Source organism: Juglans microcarpa x Juglans regia, chromosome 4S, assembly GCF_004785595.1.
Source record: "Juglans microcarpa x Juglans regia isolate MS1-56 chromosome 4S, Jm3101_v1.0, whole genome shotgun sequence".
In the NCBI taxonomy this organism is placed as follows: Eukaryota; Viridiplantae; Streptophyta; class Magnoliopsida; order Fagales; family Juglandaceae; genus Juglans; species Juglans microcarpa x Juglans regia.
The window spans coordinates 19,655,437-19,674,340 of NC_054601.1; the positions used below are offsets into that span (position 1 = coordinate 19,655,437).

Here is an 18,904-nt window from a genome sequence, read left to right on the forward strand (position 1 = left end):
ATTTGTAAAAAATAAAAATAAAAAATATAATATTATATTATTATTTTAACTTTAAGATAGCTAGTCCAATGTAGACTCATTTAGTCAAAATTTGATACTACAGCTAAAAGTTAAGATTCTAGCTAAATTTTAGACTTGGCAATGACTAGGCCATTGCCAATACTCTCAGAGGCTGGTGAAATGTATATTCAAAGAACAAATCAAACAAGATATGGAGGCCTACGTAGATGATCTGCTAGAAGAACCACCACGTCTCGGATCTTTATAAGCTTTCACCGTACTGCAAAAGTACAATATGAATCTTAACCAGCCAAATGTGCCTTCGACATGGAATCAAGCAAATTCATAGTATTCATGGTGTCAAAGCAAGGTATCAAAGCCAACCCAGAGAAGATCAAGGTGATAATGGAGATAAAGCCACTATGAAGTATGAACGAAGTACAGAAGCTAACTTACAGGATAGCGATGCTTAACAGGTTCGTCTCATGGTCAACAGAAGAATAAAAATTGGGATGACGAATGCAATACGTCATTTGAGCCCTCAACTCCTGAGTCAAACCAAACAAGGGGAGACCTTTTATTTATACTTGTCAGTCACACTAGAGGCAGTGAACACCCCACTAGTCAAGGATGAAGAAAGGAAGTAGAAACCAATATATTACATGAGTTGTGCCTTGAGGGGAGTAGAAACGCGTTACCCACGAATGGAGTTGCTAGTGTTTACTTTAGTGGTAGTAGAGCACCAGCTAAGGCCCTACTTCCAACTCCATTCAATAAGAGTACTGACGAAAGCCCCCTATAAGGAAATTTCTAGACATACCTGACATGTCAGATTGACTGGTAAACTGGTCAATCAAGCTCATCGACTTCGATCTTGATTACCTTCCAAGAAGCACCATGAAGGGACAAGTCTTAGCAGAATTTGTCGTCGAGTTTACTAACTTCCCAGAAAAGCCATATGTGGCACCAAAGGGAAACCCCTAGCAAGTGTATGTCGACGACTCATCCTCGTGTAATGATGGGGGAATAAGCCTATACCTTGTAACCAAGAGGGGTTAGGACATTCATTACTCTATGAAACTAGCATTCAAAGCAACCAACAATGAAGCATAATACGAAGTGCTGCTGGCAGGACTTGTTGTGGTAGAAGAGCTAGGAGTAAAGAAGTTGACGTATATGCAGATTCTTAGCTAGTGGTGAACCAGGTGACAGGGAAGTATCTGGTGAAAAGGGAAATACTTAATATTTACCTGCAATGGGTATGGGAGTATCATGATCCTTCCAATTATTTGGCATTTGACAAATACCACATGAAGACAATTGGCGGGCTGAAAAACTTGCACGAGTCACCTCAGGTATGGAAACTGGAAAGCTCGCTCCCCCCATGGGATGTAACAACCCAAGTGTTGGAGACCCTATATATTGGAAATGAAGCATCAGTGATAAGAACAGTCGTGCAAGTGTGGGGCAAGACGTGGTGAGTATCCGACTATAGGGTAACAACTTGATGAAAGAATGGAGGCAAGGAAGGTGAAGAATAGGGCAACCAAGTTTACCTTCAATGTATACAAAAGGGTGTTATACAAAAGGGGTTTCTCCGCCCTACACTTGTAGTGTAGTTTTTAGGAGAAAACACAGTAAGTGAAGGTGAAGAAGCCATTATTGTGGTAGGGCCCTAGCACAGAAAGTCCTAAGAGCAGGTTACTATTGGTTCCATGCAATGAAAGATATGGAGGCATTTGTCAGAAAGTGTGAGAAGTGCCAACTACACTCAGTCGTGCCTCATAGCCTGCCTGAGGATTTAGCCAAAATAGTCGCACCCTAGCCTTTTGCGTAATGGGGAATCGACATTGTAGGTTCCATGATATCGTGAATAGGAGGTGTCAAGTTTGTAGTGGTCGCTATAGATTACTTCACGAAGTGGGTAGAAGCAGAGGCGAGAGGTGGCACGGTCAACCCCGCCTGCAAGGAAAACGGGGGCGAGAGGCGAGCTTGGCCCAAGCTTGCCCCCCTCCACACCCTAGGTTGGGCTTAAGCCTAGCCCAAAATATATATTTATAAATATATATATATATATATAATATTTGAATAATTAAAAAAAAAAAGCTGAAACGACGTCTTTTTGGGGGTTAAGTTAACCCTAACCCCGCCCCCCCCCCCCCCCCCGCCCCCCGCCGCCCCCTGCAATCTCTTCTCTTCCACCTCTCTCTCTCTCTCTCTGCGTCCTATACTTGTCATCCTCCTCCTAGGCATCGGCTCCTCCTCCTCTTCCTCTTCCTCTTCCTCTCTCCCTCTTGTAGTCGATGTGTATTGTCACATTGTGTTTAGGTTTTTTTTTCTTGTTGTTTTTGTCGTTCTGATTCGATGTGTATTGTTGTGGATTTGAGCTCTTGTGGTATTTTGTGTTGTATTTTGTAACTTTGTTCTTTCCAATTCTATGGTATTTTGTTGTGGTGTTTTGGTATTTTGTTCATTGTTCAGCCTCTAAGACCCTCTCCACCATATGTTTGAATTTTTATTTTGTATTTTTTCGACTGGGATAGTCGTGGGTGGGCAGTGGATGGGGGCGGATGGGCCATGGGTCCACCCGGCACACCGACGGGCCCACCCTCAGGATGCGATGGCGGATTTTGGGGGGCAAAATCATAAAGTTCCTTTGGAATTCCATTGTGTGTTGATTCAGCATACCACTAGCCCTAGTCTCAGAAACGAATGACAATTCAATTACAACCAATATAGAGATTAGTGCGCAGAATCGGGGATCAAAGTCAAATACTCTTCCCCCAGCCATCCTCAAGGTAACGGACAAGTAGAGGCGACAAACATGATTGTGTTTTGCATAGTGAATACGAGGTTGTTGGGCCAAAATGTATGTGGGCAGCTCCCGAGTGTGCTATGGGCATATAGAACCACTGTGATGACTCCAGCTAGAGAAACTCTGTTCGAGATTACTTACAATTGTGAGGTTGTGATACCGGTGAAAATCAGCATGCCTAGTCATTAAGTCCAACAATACTGTGAAAGGCTAAACAACAGAGGCTTGGAAGGGAACCTCGACTTACTAGAGGAAAGGAGAGAAACGACGGAGGATGTGAAAGTAGTAGCTATAGGAAAAGAACTACATAGTACTTCAACAAGAAAGTCAAGTATCGATTATTCAAAGTTGGAGACCTCGTATTAAGAGACGTTAGGACAACAACTAAGAGGCAAGAAGAGGAAAAACTTGGACCTAGCTGGGAAGGACTGTACGAGATAATAGCAAACAATAGACCAGGTTCATACCATATAAAGAACATTAACGGGAAAAAGCTACCCCACCCATTGAATGCAGAACACTTAAAGAAATACTTTGTCTAATTAATTACATTTAATTTGGACATGCAATAAAAGAACCTTTTTATGAGTGTGCAACACTTAGTGCAAACACTTATTTTATGCAGCTTTTAGCAGGAATGATGATGCTCTCCAAGCTAAACGAGTTTTAAAAACATGCATGCAATCAAGATTAACACTTGCACCTAACAATCAAAGATTGACAACGTGAATGCAATCGGGGTAGAGTAAGGATGCCAAGTCAATGAGAAGAATCTTCAGCTCCAAAGAATTCAAGTTTGCCTCGAAGTGGGCTAACAAAAACCACTTTAACGTCCTCAAACTGAGGTTGTACCCAACCCCCCATCTTCAGTCACGAACTCGAGGAGCGGTAAAGGGTTGAGGGGAAAGGCGAACAACCTCCTTCCTGGAAGATTTAAGCTCGACATCCAACTTATTAACATGTTGTTTGAGACCTTGCAAGTTTCTCTTGCACAGTCTCAATTATGCATTGGAACTTGAAGTAATGCTCATTGGCTTTGATGAGCTTCTCTTTAGTAGATCGGAGAAACCTCAGCCTTCAAAACGATGATCTCTGTCACCTAAACGCACGAGTGAGAGCCCAATTCGGAGTATGTAGCCTCCCATTGCTCATTCTCCTTCATTGCCCTAGAAACGGCTTGTCGGGCTTCCTCTATGAAGGAACGAGAAGATTGGACTTGCTCCTCCAAACAAGATTGGCAGTTAGCAATCTATTGGCTAAGGAATGTAAACATGTGATGAACAATTGACGTTAGTTAACAAAATGTGATGCGAGCTCCTGAAAGCTACACTTGGTAAAGGATGACCCATCTATTCTTCTTATTTGAATAATAATAAGGTCTCTTGACAACCACCTTGGATCAAGTATAAGGCTAACTGTTGTTGATTTTATCAATGAAGTTATATTTGTTTCATTATACAATTTAGGCTACTACATTTATAGTATTGTAATTGTACACATTTATTGTTATTGCTAGTATATTTGTTGTTGGTATTAAGGTTTTATTCGTGATAGCATCGTAGAAATGTATTGATCTATCGAGGATTGAGAAATTTAATGGAAGAAATTGTTGAGCCTGGAAGGGACATAAATCTTCTTTTAAGCTATGAAAATACCTTATATACATTAAAGACCCCAAAACCATACGAAAATGTTGAAAATAACCAAAGTGGAAGTAGAAGAGTTATTAGTACCAAATTGAGTTAAAACCAAAACAAAATCTCTTACACCTTACAAAATATTGGGCCGTTGTAAGCTAGACTTAATTAAACTTAAAGTATAGAGCTACAAGGAACTCGTGCTTATTCCAAACCCACTAGATAAGTTAAAAAGTAAAACCAAAAGTATTGTTAACTATGACATACATACTAAATAGAGTTAGAACTAAAAGAAAACATTTTACACCTTACGAAATATAGACAGGTCATAAGCTAGACCTAACCAAACTCGAAGTATGGAGTTGCAAGATATAAGTACTTATTTGAAAGCTACTATGGGATAAGTTAAAAAGTAAAACTTGAGAATAGAAATTTATAGAAAATGTGGTAAACGGGAGTGGTTACCGATTTTATCATTCTACAAGAGGATTAATAGAAAACAGTGATATTTTTTTCCTCAAGAGCACCGACTTAATTACTCCAGCAAATTAGACAATCAACAAATTCCTATAGTTTCTAACAATTTAAATGCTAACATTACTCAAGTATAGAGTAATGGGAGTAAAAGGAAATTTGGTGAAAGTCGATCTTACAATATTAATATTTGAGATGGTGGGAGTAAGAGAACTAGACGACCATCAACATTACTTTGAGATCATTATGCTTTCAATACCAATATTAAAAATTTAGAAATATTCCTGAAAATATTTCCTGGGGCAACCAATAATGAGAGATGGATTAGAACCAAATAATAAAAATGATATTTGGGAGTTAAAAGAAGTTCCAAATGATAGTAAAGCCGGTGGTTACAAGTGGGTTCTAAAAAAATGTTTAATGATAATGAAAGTTTAGAGAGATATAAGGCAAGGGCTAAAGGGTTCACTCAACAACTTGGTGTAGACTTTATAGGTAGATATTTGCTTGTAGTGAGATTCACATATGAAAGGATAATCATGTCTATAGTTGCAAAAATGAATTTGGAATTACATCAGTTAGATATTTAAATAACTTTCTTAAATGGTGAATTAAAAGAATATATAATTATGATTCAACCTGAAAGATTCCAAATTGAATGACAGAAGGGTAAAGTCTACAAGTTAAGAGATCCGGTCATTGTATAGACTTAAATAATCTTCAAAATCATGATACTTGGAATTCTACAAAACAATATTAGAAACTAGATATAAAATGAGTTCACTAGATCATTGCGTATATACATGGACATGAGATAATAAAATAATAATATTATCATTATATGTAGATGACATAAAAGCAACTGTCTAGATATGATGAGTAAAACGAAAGAATATATGGAATCTAAATTTGAAATGAAAGACATAGGTGAAGTCGCCTATGTTCTTAGCTTGAGAATGTTAATAGATAGAAATTTAAATGTTCTATATTTAGATCAAGAAATACATATAGACAAAGTATTTAAAAGACTTAGTAAGGAAAATTGTAAATCTTTAAGCACACATGTTCGCAAAGGAAATACTTTATGTAACTGTATGTGCCCAAAAAATGAGAAGGAAATAACTAAGATGCTTAAAGTTCTTTATTCTTATGTTGTGAGTAGCCTCATGTATGCAATGGCAAGTACAATATTTGATATTTGTTATGCAATAAGATTGATAAGTAAATATAAATCTAATCTAGGCAAAAAATATTGGCAAGCAATAAAACGAATATTAAGATATCTAGAAGGTTCTAAAAATATTAAATATGTTTTAGAATCAGTGATCTAGAATTAATTGGTTATAGTGATGCTAATTTTAAAAATGATAAAGATGATAAAAAATCTACAAGTGGATATGTATTTTTATTTGGAGGAACATCAGTTTCTTAGTTGAGTAAGAAAAAAGGTTGTGCTACAAAGTCCATAATGGAAGCTGAATATATTGCATGTAGTACTATGGTTAGTAATACGGTCTAGATGAAACACTTTATTAAAAGCTTTAGATTAGATACATCTACTAGACTAGTCAATGTGTTTTGTGAGGAAAAGTTTGCTATCTTATTAATAAAAAGTGGAGCATAGAGCTCCATAGGAAAGCATATTAATATACATTATCACTATATTTTAGATAGAGAATCTTCTAATCGGTCAAATTGCTAAAAGGCTGAAAACAACCTCCAATGATTTATTGCCACGTAGCACACTCATGAGGCTCACAATGGGGTTGCGCAGTACACAAACTCCCCTTGAAAATTTTCTGCTCTCTCCACCAGATCCCCCACCCCTTTCCTCTCTCTCATCTGTCGATGACCCCTCTCCCAGATACCGCACCACTACTCCTCTCTCCCATTTCACCATCCCTGACCATCTCTCCCATTGCGGCTCGTCATGAACCTCGTCGCTTTGAACCTCGACATAGAGACCCCATAAACCTTCTATCCGTTCAACCATCACCCATCGATGTCGCAAAGCTATAAAAATTCACCCATCATCGTTACATCGGTGCTCATCTGGGGTCTTATGCTCAAACCATGGATGTGGGTCTCCTCGAACCACAACTAGCATGTTAAAAGGACCCCACATACTAAGCAATATTAGATTGTGGAGAAGAAAAAAGTATTAGTTTCGATTGGTGATTCAAATTCGTAATTTCTGTAAAATAGCCTACTTGAAAAACTGAAATATTATGTATTTTCAATTTGAAGAGTTTTGTTTCAAATTTATTGCAATTGGTGATTTCTATAAAATAGAATACATGGATTGGCTGTGTGGGAGACGAACTAGCTATGTCAAACTGCTAGTGATGGTCTGGTAGTGATGCCAATGGCTGGTGGAAGCAAGAAGCCCAACTCATCTGGTAGAAGAGGGAAGGGAAACATTCATTCGTAGGGCTTTTAATTCTAGCTATCAATCTCATGTGGTGCTCCTCATGGCTTCAACTTATACAATGCTGAGATGGAACCTTATTATTGGAGGGCTGTTAAAGGGCTAAAAATAGCTTGACCGTTCCAAAGCATTTCTCTGTTAGATATAGTTGCAAGAGGAGAGATTAAGCTAAACTTTTTCCCCTCGACTAAGATGGTAGCCGATCACATGACCAAGTGACTGTCTCTAGAATAATCCAGAGAGTGTAGCTAATATGGGCTTAAACATGCCTAAGTAGCTGCATGATTAAAACACATAGCTCAAAAAATTCTATGGACGCCTAGATAAATGGGGTTTATGTAATGCCGCCTGAGAAAATGATTGGTCATTTGTAATTGTAAAGTCACTGATAAGATAATTACAAATAACCTCATAAATGGCCTTAGAGGAAGTACTTAATAAAAATTCAGTGTAGGTCAATACATGTTTCATGTATTCGTCTGAAATTGTTAATTGTATCAAGAGCATTTACTCAACTAAGGATAATTGATGTCATTCACTAAGAATTTAGTGAGATAAAGTCACTCCTAATATATAATCAGTGAGAGAGTATACGATAAAAGGTGTAATCATATAAGATAATAGCAAAAATGTGCGCATGAAAGACCTTGTCATAATGTAACACTAATATATAGGTGTTGCATGTGAGAGTTTACATGTGGCAAACTTATTATTGGTACCAAAGTAAACATGTTCAGGTGGGAGATGTAGATGAATGGGGTGTAACACCCCCTTCTCGTAGGTTGGAGATGTCATGCATTTTCATAAAAGTGATCTGACAAAAGATCTCATATTTAATAAAATAAAATTTACATTTATTTCATAAAAAATAATTATTTAATATAAACATGTCTCTAAATAATATTAAATAAAATAATCTAAATATAATTTATGTCATAAAAAAATAGTTTATTCTAAGAAGTCTAAAATTTAATCAACTGCTCAATCTAAGCTTGGCCTGCTTACTCGTATTCATCATCATGCTTATCTAGGGTGGTTTAAAAATATAAAACAAACTAAAATGAGTCGGTGACTCAATAAGAAACCCATCATAACGTAAATGTATTTAACTTAAAGTTTTTTATAAAACATTTCATGCTGAGAACTTAAAATCATGATTATTCATACGTATGCTTATGTCATGCATGACTTATCTTGAATTATCTAACTTATCTTACTGGCACACACTTAACCTTGTGTGCAAAGTTGTGCACCGGCCCCACATCCTGCTACTACAAGGGGAGCCATTAATAGTATTCTAGCATACTATGGTTGACCACGTTTATGTCCGTAACTTACATGTCTACCCATAAATGACATTGGTATTATACATTTGAATGACCATCTGATTAAACTGTTATTATCTTATACTTGATCTTATGAAAACGTACGTGTCTTATGCAACGCGAGATGCATGACATACATAACGATAATATGTGAAATGAAACATGATGAATGACGTAATTGCAAATATAAAGACATGCATGGTATGTAAACACCGTCTTCCAAAAAGCAGGCCTTAATAATAATATATATAACTAGCTAACGTATGTTAATCCTAATTTATAATAAAGCTACTTACCTCATAGTGCTGCTTCTAAATCTTCCTTCGTAACTCGTCACTTGTACGAAGTACTAACGTCACTAAATTTCTAGGAAGGCATGCTAAAATACTCTATCTAGTTGAAAAGATACTATAAACTTGATAGCATAAGTAAACTTTATTGAATTATGAGATTTACTACTAAACCCATATTAAACTAAGCCAATAGTAAGATAGATTTAATATAAATATTAAGTCTAGCCCAAAATCACAACAGTCCGAATTAACACTTAACAATTTAAAAAAATATATTAGTTTATTATAAGAATAACCCAGCCCAAGTTTAAAATTAAAATTAAATCCAGTCCAATAGCAAAGCCCACGCAATAAGACACTTAAACCCATTTTGTCTTATAACCTTAAAAGGCCGAAAACGTAATTACACAAAAACTCTTCAAGAGGCTTATACGGGAAGCTCAACAAGAAGTGTGTAATGGCAAATTGGTGATAAGGAAAGATGTGCAGTGGCTTTATTGGGCAAAGCTGAAAATAAAATAACAATGGTGAGAAACGACGTAAGTTCAAATGGCAGTTTTGTAATTAATCAAATATAAGACCACATGTTTGACCGGAATTTAAAACCCAACGCCCAGTTTTCCTGATACAGAACTTCCTTCTAGAAAACAATAAAGGCTGGAACATATAGGTGCGTGAGAGGGAAAAAGGCCACGTGACACTCACCATGAGAGAAGGGAGGTGCGATGGCAGATCCGATGAAGACCCACGGCGGCGCGACTCAAGATCAGAGAGAGAGAGAGAGAGAGAGAGAGAGAGAGAGAGAGAGGGTGTAATTGGTGCCATCAGTCCGAGAAGCAGAGGAGTAAAATGTGTTATGGTTCTCTTTTGGAGACCTCCTGTGACTATTCAAAGCTCAGAGTATTCGGATGCACGTGCTTTACATTCCATCCGAGGTGCATGAGGCCTCCACTCGTACTCAGATATTGGATGCAAAAACTTGTCATTCCATTCAACATAAACAACCCATCACCAATTTGACGACACGGGTCTAATAACTCTCATAGTAATGCTATATACAGTCGTAGAGTACGTAAATGCCGCATAATTACTTTGAAAAAGAGTGAGGTCCATTATTAATTTTTTTTTTTATCTGGGTATCGTATTTATTTATTTTTTTAAAGTAATTGCACAATAATTATATACTCACAATTGCAACTATTATTTTTCTTAATAATAATCGGCCCATTACTAAGAATTGGTCAAAGCACTTAACGGAAAAACAAATAAAAGTAAATTACTAAGATAATCCTAACTAATTTAAAATAGATTCCCATGACGTAGCGTATAACAAACTCCCCTTCTTCAAAAGACCTTGCCTGCAAGGTCTAGAAACTTCATATGATGCTCACCCAACTCTTCCGAGATAGAATCTTCCTTTGTGAAATCCGATGGACAAAGTCCTTGTAACTGAACTGATTTTCTATACCACATAAATTTCATAGTAAGTTTAGTGAAATCCCAAAGAATCGGTCCTAACGGATAGAGCCAATTTACGCCTAATACAAGGTCAAATCCTGCCAAGGGTAGTGAGTGTAAATGTGTAAAAAAAGATTGATCTTGTAGTTGAAAGGGACTACCTCACAACATCCCAAACTTGGTACCTGCTCTCCATTTGCCACCACTACTGTCAGGTTGCGACTCTCATCAATATAAAGATTTTTTCTCCTTGTCACCTTTAGATCGATGAAGTTATGTGTGCTTCCTGTATCAATTAGGATCACTACTGATTGATCTTTTATTACACCCCATAATCGCATAGTTTGCAGAAATGATGTGACTAAAATAGCATGAAGGGAGATTCCTAGCAATTATCCTTTTTCAATGGACTCTTGGACGGTTCCCATCACTTGTTCATGGGAAATACCCTCGAATACTTCCTCTTCTCCTTATAGTTCTAGTCCTTCTAATAAAAATAATTTAGGTATTCGACACCTATGCCCTAGCTGGAATTTTTCATCACAGTAATAGCACAGTCATTTTTCTCGCCTTTCTTGCATTTGGGTTGGGTTGATTATTTTAATAGGTATGATGGGTCTTATGTTGGGGATAAGTGGTGGGCTGTTAGGTTGGGGATTTCTTACTTCAAGACGTGGTGGAGGTGGTGGTAGCCTTAATATGGGTGCAGGTGCAGGTAGTCTAGGGTATTACGTTGGGGTAGGTCGAGTGGTTTTTTGTGTTTGAACCTATGCCACACTTCTTCTTCCTATAACCTTGCAAGCCCAAAAGCAGCCGACAACGTTGTAGGCTTAAACATGGTCACCACAATTCGCAAGTCATCTCATAGCCCACTTAAAAACGTAATGATGCGGAACTCCTCAGTAAGTCCACGAATCCTATTGGATAGTATCTCAAACCGGGTTTGGTATTCCTCCAGTGAGTTTGTCTGAAGAAACTTTGTGAAAGTCCCAACCAAATACTCATAAGTTGAAGGCTCGAAACGGACCTTGAGAGCCACCACAAATTCCTCCCATGAATGAACTGGGCTAGAATCCATCAACCAACAATACCATGAGAGAGCCTTACCTTCCATATGGAAGGAAGCAATTTGCAATTTGTGTTCTTCTAGAGTATTACAATAAGCGTAAAATTGTTGGCCCTTGAGAATCCCTTCCACAGGTTCTAAACCATCAAACCTTGGAAAATCCAACCTAAGTGACCGTGCTTGAATCCCTGTATTTTCATCAAACATAGGATTATCACTAATTTTCATCACTGGTCCATAAGAGCCCTCACCTGAATTATTAGCCATTGTTTTAACAATGTAGCTGGCTGCCAAATTACTAATCTGCTTCAACACCGTCTCTAGCAATTGCCGTTGTCGCTCATGTTCCTCTCTCAATTGAGTTGTCTCGCCCTTCAGAGTAGACACTGCATCAGCAAGTTGAGTGTGATGAGTACCCTCCGCCATTGCACAGAAACGTGGCTCTGAGACCATTGTTATGGTCTATGTAATTTATAAATTGAGGAAATATAAATTTGTCGGCAATTTGAGGTCTTAAATATATGATTTACATAAACAACCCACTAAGGAAGCAGCGTGTGGTAGAGGTGAGTCGAGTTCAACGACAACAACTGGAGGATCCCTTAGAATGGTGTGAGGTGGTAGTGGGTGTCTAGTTGTTGTGAGGAAGACTACGGGGTTTGGCCATGAGGCTTGGTCGCGTGAGGGAGGAAATTTGTTTTGGAGAATTTTCAGAGGATTGAGGATATATGTAAAGACAGAGGAGAGTCTTAAACGTGTACCACACGAAATCAATCAGTGACTATGATTCAGAATTTTTGTGTACTTAGGATTGTCGAAAGATAGGAATTTGAGGATGAAGAAGTGTTCAGTGTGATTGATTTGGTTTTGGAGTTTGATATTTAATCTATAGAAGGAAGGGACTAACTTGGCGAAGTTGTAATCAAGATTGTGTGTATGATGGGTGTGCATAATGGGTTCTGAATGATGATACGATGGTGGTGAGATTGATATTGAGAATTTGAGACAGAGATGAACATGTAAAATTGATCAAGTCAGTGGCTAAGAATTTAAGATTTGTGAGAGTTTTAGATAAATGCTTGTAGTAAGTTTTTAAGGGGACTCAAATCAATAGATTTGGATTCAAAACTTAGTAAAAATCTAAATTGATAATTTAACTACATTTATTCCCTAAAATAATAATAATAATCCGAATTAAAGTATTTATTATAAAAGCTAAATAAATAGACTAAAACTATTTATGTTCTAATTTAAGGACCCGTATATTACATGGGTGACCACATAATAAGAGTGTACCCCTCGCTGCATATTCAAACTCACCCATGGTGACAGCTTCTCGTGAGAGGTGATCCTTGGGGAAGTATGGAGAGACACACATGTTTGGTTATATCTAGTACTATTTATCCAGGTCGGATTTTTTCCTGGCCCGATTCGAAACCCAAGAAACCGGAACCCGGTACCCGGTTTTTTTTTTAAAAAAAAATCAAACTCAGTATCAAAACGACGATGTTTTGATAAGCCAAAATAGTGTCGTTTTGACACAAGGGTTAAAAACCCTGCCATTCCCATATCATCCCCCCTCTTCAGCCTTCTCTCTCTCTCTCTCTCTCTCGTTTCGATTTTGCCAAAGGAACCCTAGCCTCCCTCCTTAGTGCCGAACTGACGATCAAAGAAACCCCATCATCCTCGTGACCCCACCATCATCATCGCCTAGTCGCCGTCATCCTCATGACTCCAAGGTTTGTTCTCTTCTTTTTATTCCGATTTGGATCTATTTTTAACTTTTTATGCTCAAATTTCATTATTGAGCATTTTCTCATGACCCCATCATCTCTCTCTTCCCAATTTAGGTATGTGTTGGGTTAGTTTTGTGTGAGGTACATGATTATTTAGAGGGTTTTGTTTCATTTTGGGTTAGTGATTATTTAGAGGGTTTTATTTCATTTTGGTTACTGCGTTTGCAAAGATATATGGTCGTGATTGTGGTATGAAAAATAAATACTAAACAAATACCCCGAAACTATTTAGAGGGTTTTGTTTCATTTTGGGTTAGTGATTATTTAGAGGATTTTGTTTCATTTTGGGTACTGAGTTTGCAAAGATATATGCTCGTGATTGTGGTATGAAAAATCAATACTAAACAAATACCTTGAAACTATTTAAAGGATTTTGTTTCATTCTGGATAGTGTTCTTGTTAACTTCAAATTTGCTTTCTACTTGACGCTTGTAGACTTGTAGCTATGGTTTGGGGTGGGGATCCATGTTGGGTTGGATTGGGTTGGGAAGCAGAGACTAATCTGTACATTGTGAGTATTGTTAGCATAATGAGAGCATTGTTTGACAGTCTGGATGCTGAATTTGTATGGTGGTTTGGTGTTATGGTCAGAAAGGCGTTTGATGATTTGTAGGTTCTGTTATTTTTTGTTATATTTGATTATTAGTGTTTGATTATTTATTATATTGTATTTGGTGATTTTTATTACTCAATAATAGATGGAAGAAGATTTTGTGACTTATAATGTCAGTACAACCTAAGAAGTTGGTGGTAACTCCTCGTCTATTCCAGTAGATGTGGAAGAGTATGAGAGTCTTCCAACCCTTTCATCCACATATACACAACAACCTATCCATTCCATCCCACCTTTACCCAAGAAATCAATAATAATAAAAAAACACCTCATAACCAATCGGTGGTTTGGAAACACTTTAATAAAGTGCAATCTATTGACTATGATAACCCAAAAGCTCAGTGTAATTATTACGCTAAACTATACAATTGCCACTACAAGAATGTCACTTCATCTATGATACACCACCTCTAGAATGCATGTAAAACTTCCCTTCTTAGATTTAAATGAGTTGAAAAAAGTCAATCATCTAGTGTTAAGTGAGATGCAGAGGGAAATGTGTGTAGCCCACAAAGTCTAGTGAAGTATGATGTAAAAAAACTTAGGATATCAACCTCTAAGTTCTTTATTAGGTGTGAATTTCCTTTTAGGCTAGTGGAGAACGAATGGTTTGTTGAGTTCATTGCTAATTTAGAGTCTCGATAAACTTTGACATCTCGAATCACTTTAAAAATGGATTGTATTAAGTTGTATAACAAAGAGAAGATACAGCTAAACAAATTGTTGGATGGTCAAAGAATTCGTCTAACCACCGATACTTGGACATTGGTGCAAAATATGAATTACATGTGCATTACTGCACATTTTATTGATTGCAATTGGAAATTGCACAAAAAAAAATAAAGTTTTGCCAAATTCCCAACCATAGGGGCGAAACTATTGGGAGAGTTTTAAACTTGGGGTTGCATGATTGGGAGATTAATAAGATATTGACCATCACAGTTGATAATGCGTCCTCTAATAATGTTATTGTTGATTAGATGAGGAGGAGAATAAATGATAGTGATTGTACCATACTGGGTGGTGAGTTTCTTCACATGCGGTGTACTGCCCATATATTGAATTTGATTGTTATGGATGGTTTGAGAAATGTTTATGAGTTTGTAACGAGTATTAGAGATGTCGTCAGACATGTGAAGTCTTCACTGTCAAAGTTTGTCAAGTTCAAGGCTTATACAGTAAAAAAAAATATTAGTAAGAGGATGATTTGCTTAGATGTTCCTACTAGATGGAACTCTACATATTTGATGTTGAGTACTGTTGAAAACACAAACAAGCCTTTGAACAGTATTATATGTGTGTGGATAGTAAATTCGTGAACCCCACTGTTGATGATTAGAAAAAAAATACATATTTTTGTAGAGTTGTTGAAAATATTTTATGATGTTACATTGAACATTTCTGATTTTTTGTATGTGACAGCTAATGTATACTTTCAAGAACTCTGAACAATTGAATATACATTAAATGATATTTTCAATCGTCATGATATTATCACTAGGACCATGGGTATAAATATGAAAAGTAAGTATAAAAAGTATTGGGGTAGCATAGATAAATTCAACTTGATGATATATATTGATTTTGTGCTTGATCCATGATATAAAATGATAGCAATGAAGTTTTGGTTGAAACAGTGCAAAGGGGATGAGTTTGCGGATATGATAGAGGTCAAGGTTAAACTCTTATTAAGCTGCTTGATTGAGCAGTATAACAAATTTTGTATGGGTAGTGGGGGAGTTCTAATGTGGCTCAAGGGAGGCGAAGCATTACTTCTACTTCTACTATTACCTCGACTAAATTTGATATCAAGTTAGAGAAATACCTTCAGGAGCAAGGGTTTATGGAGTTTAGATCAGAACTAGATCGGTATTTGTCGGAGGGGTATGCACAAAAATACCCAGTTTTGATATTTTGGATTGGTGGAGAGTTAGTGCCACCAATTATCCTGTCCTTACTGAGATAACACGGATGTATTAGCCACCTCCACTTCCACTGTTACCTCAGAGTCTGCATTTAGTACTTGAGGATGCATCTTGGATCCTTTTAGAGTTCATTGTCTCCAGAGACTGTCGAAGCCCTTATTTGCACTCAAAATTGGTGAAGGACCAAACCTGTCGGCATCTGGGAGTTGGAAGAATACGTACAGTCAATGGACCTTGAAGGTAAGTTTGAAACTTGAAATATTTTTTTAATATCTATCTATCTCGGTTTATTATATATCTAACTCAACTTTTAATATTTTTTAGATGATCATCTAGCTTCATCTTTAATAGAGGATGTTGTGAGTCTCTCTTCCCATTCATGCTAAAAAAATTTAGAATAAGTACTTTTATATTGGTTATGTTGAATTGTTGACTTTAAATTTCACAGCGATTCATATAGATGTAGGAAAAATGAATTTACCAATTCAATAATTGCTTGAATTCGTGTGGATTGGGTTCTACATGAACTGCCTAATTAGTATAGTACTAATCACCAATGAATATTAATTGCATGGTACAGATCATCATATATGCTGATTTTGTAACTCATTTCTTGTAATTTTTTGTTTGGTAATGTAATTTATAAAGACCAATAGTGTAATATGTAGTGGATTGCATTGTGATGCATGCATAGATGAATATTGAATTTGTTTTTTAGTTTTATTTGCATTTAGTAATTTTATAACACAAATCTTGAGGGACTGAACAAATAAGGGGTTATTTATTGGAATTATCTCATGCAGCCTCTCAAGTTCCCTCTGACAAGTCGGTTACAGGAGAACCACCACCAAATTGATGGAATCTATTTCTGTTACTCATTCTTTATTTTATTAATTCATTTCTGCTGTATATATATATATATATATATATATATATATATATTGCAGTACATTGTATATCATGATGCATTATGGAATAAAGTTTATGTTGGTATTGACCTTCACAAACAATTCTCTCCGTTTTATTTTGCATTCTTTTCCTGCTCCATTTCCATTATGGTATCATGAGCCAATCCCCTCCAAGTTCTCCATCTCACTCCTCTCAGAGCTCTTCATCTCAGTCCCTTCCAAGTTCCCCAACTCATTTCGCCATGTCCACCTCTGATAATCCCAAACCTGAGAACAATCCTCATCACCCAGCTAGTCCGTATTTTATTCAACCCGGCGAAAATGCCTCCTCTCCATTAGTTCCTGAGTTACTAAATACTAAAAATTATGTTACCTGGGCTCGCTCCATGCGTAGAGCTTTGAACATAAAAAACAAGCTTGGATTTCTCGATGGTAAGATTATTGGAATTATCTCATGCAGCCTCTCAAGTTCCTTCTGACAAGTTGGTTACAAGAGAACCACCACCAAATTGATAGAATCCATTTCTGTCATTCATTCTTTATTTTATTAATTCATTTCTGCTATATATATATATATATATATATATTGCAGTACATTGTATATCATGATGCATTATGGAATAAAGTTTACGTTGGTATTGGCCTTCACAAACAATTCTCTTTATTCTCTCTGTTTTATTTTGCATTCTTCTCCTGTGCCATTTCCATTATGGTATCATGAGCCAATCCCCTCCAAGTTCTCCATCTCACTCCTCTCAAAGCTCTTCATCTTAGTCCCTTCCAAGTTCCCCAACTCATTCCACAATGTCCACCTCTGATAATCCCAAACCTGAGGACAATCCTCATCACCCAGCTAGTTCGTATTTTTTTCAGCCCGGTGAAAATGTCTTCTCTCCATTAGTTCATGAGTTACTCAATACTAAAAATTATGTTACCTGGGCTCGCTCCATGCATAGAGCTTTGAACATAAAAAATAAGCTTGGATTTCTCCTTGGATTCCGATCCTTTGTTTCTCCCATGGGAACGATGCAATGATATTATCATTGCATGGCTCCAAAACTCTGTTGGCTTAGACCTTTGATCTACAATTGCCCATGCCGAGACAGCAGTTGATGTATGGAATGACCTCCGTGAATGCTTCTCTATACAGAACGCTCCTCGGATTTTCTAGCTCACGAAGGCCATCTCCTCCTTACTTCAAAATGATGATTCTGTGAGTATTTACTACAATAAACTTAAAGGTTATTGAAATGAGCTTGATGTATACGAACCAATTCCTCTTTGCACCTGTGGATCTGTCAAAACTCTCATGGAGTATCATTATCGTCACAAGGTCATGCAGTTCTTAATGGGATTGCAGGATTCTTATGATGCCATCAGTGCTCAAATTCTTCTCTCCGATCTATTTCCATCTTTAAACCGAGTTTTCTCTCTTATTCAATAAGAAGAAAGACATCGGCAACTTCACTCTGTACCAACACCAGCTGCAATGGTCACACGAGGACCAGATCCAAGGCCCTTATCATCCTCACGCAAGGATCATTAATATTGTTCTCATTGCAACATCATTGGGCATTCCCTTGAGCGATGTTTCAAGGCTAACCCGAATCTTCCAATCTGCTCTCATTGTCAGATCCCAGGCCACACCAAGGATAAATATTATCGGTTGAATGGTTATCCTCCAGGCCACAAAAATGGCCTCAAATCCAAATCTGTTGCTAACATTGTTTCTCTTGAGCAGGACCAAACCCACAATGGCTCACCTATTACTCAGGAGCAGTACGGTAAGCTTCTTGCCTTACTCCATCCAGCTTCGACCAACAATAACACACCTACAGCAGTAAACCAAGTCCAAGTTCTCCATTCAAATTCTCCTACAATGTCTGGTAAAAGTCTCTGCCTCTCAACACACAAAAACACAAACACTTCATCTGCACAATGGATTCTCAACACTGGGGCCACAGACCATATGGTCTATAGCCCCAATTTCTTTACACATAATATCACTCATGTTAATCACTCAGTCAAGCTTCCCAATGGTTCAACCACGATCGCCACTCATCTCGGTTATATACAGTTTTCTCCTCAACTAATGTTTAAACATGTGTTGTGTGTTCCAACTTTTTCCTTTAACCTTGTTTCCGCCAAATCTTTAGCTACACATTC

The 18,904-nt window shown here is 37.2% G+C and overlaps 1 long non-coding RNA gene across 1 annotated transcript; it reads right to left on the reverse strand.

Moving 5' to 3' along the window:
- Positions 1-50: 50 nt before the first annotated feature.
- Positions 51-11,639, reverse strand: LOC121263484. Its single transcript, XR_005940271.1, has 3 exons — positions 11,629-11,639; positions 6,901-6,903; positions 51-164 (listed from the first exon to the last, which is right to left on the reverse strand). It is a non-coding gene; the product is annotated as an uncharacterized LOC121263484 (long non-coding RNA).
- Between the last annotated feature and the right edge of the window lie 7,265 nt (positions 11,640-18,904).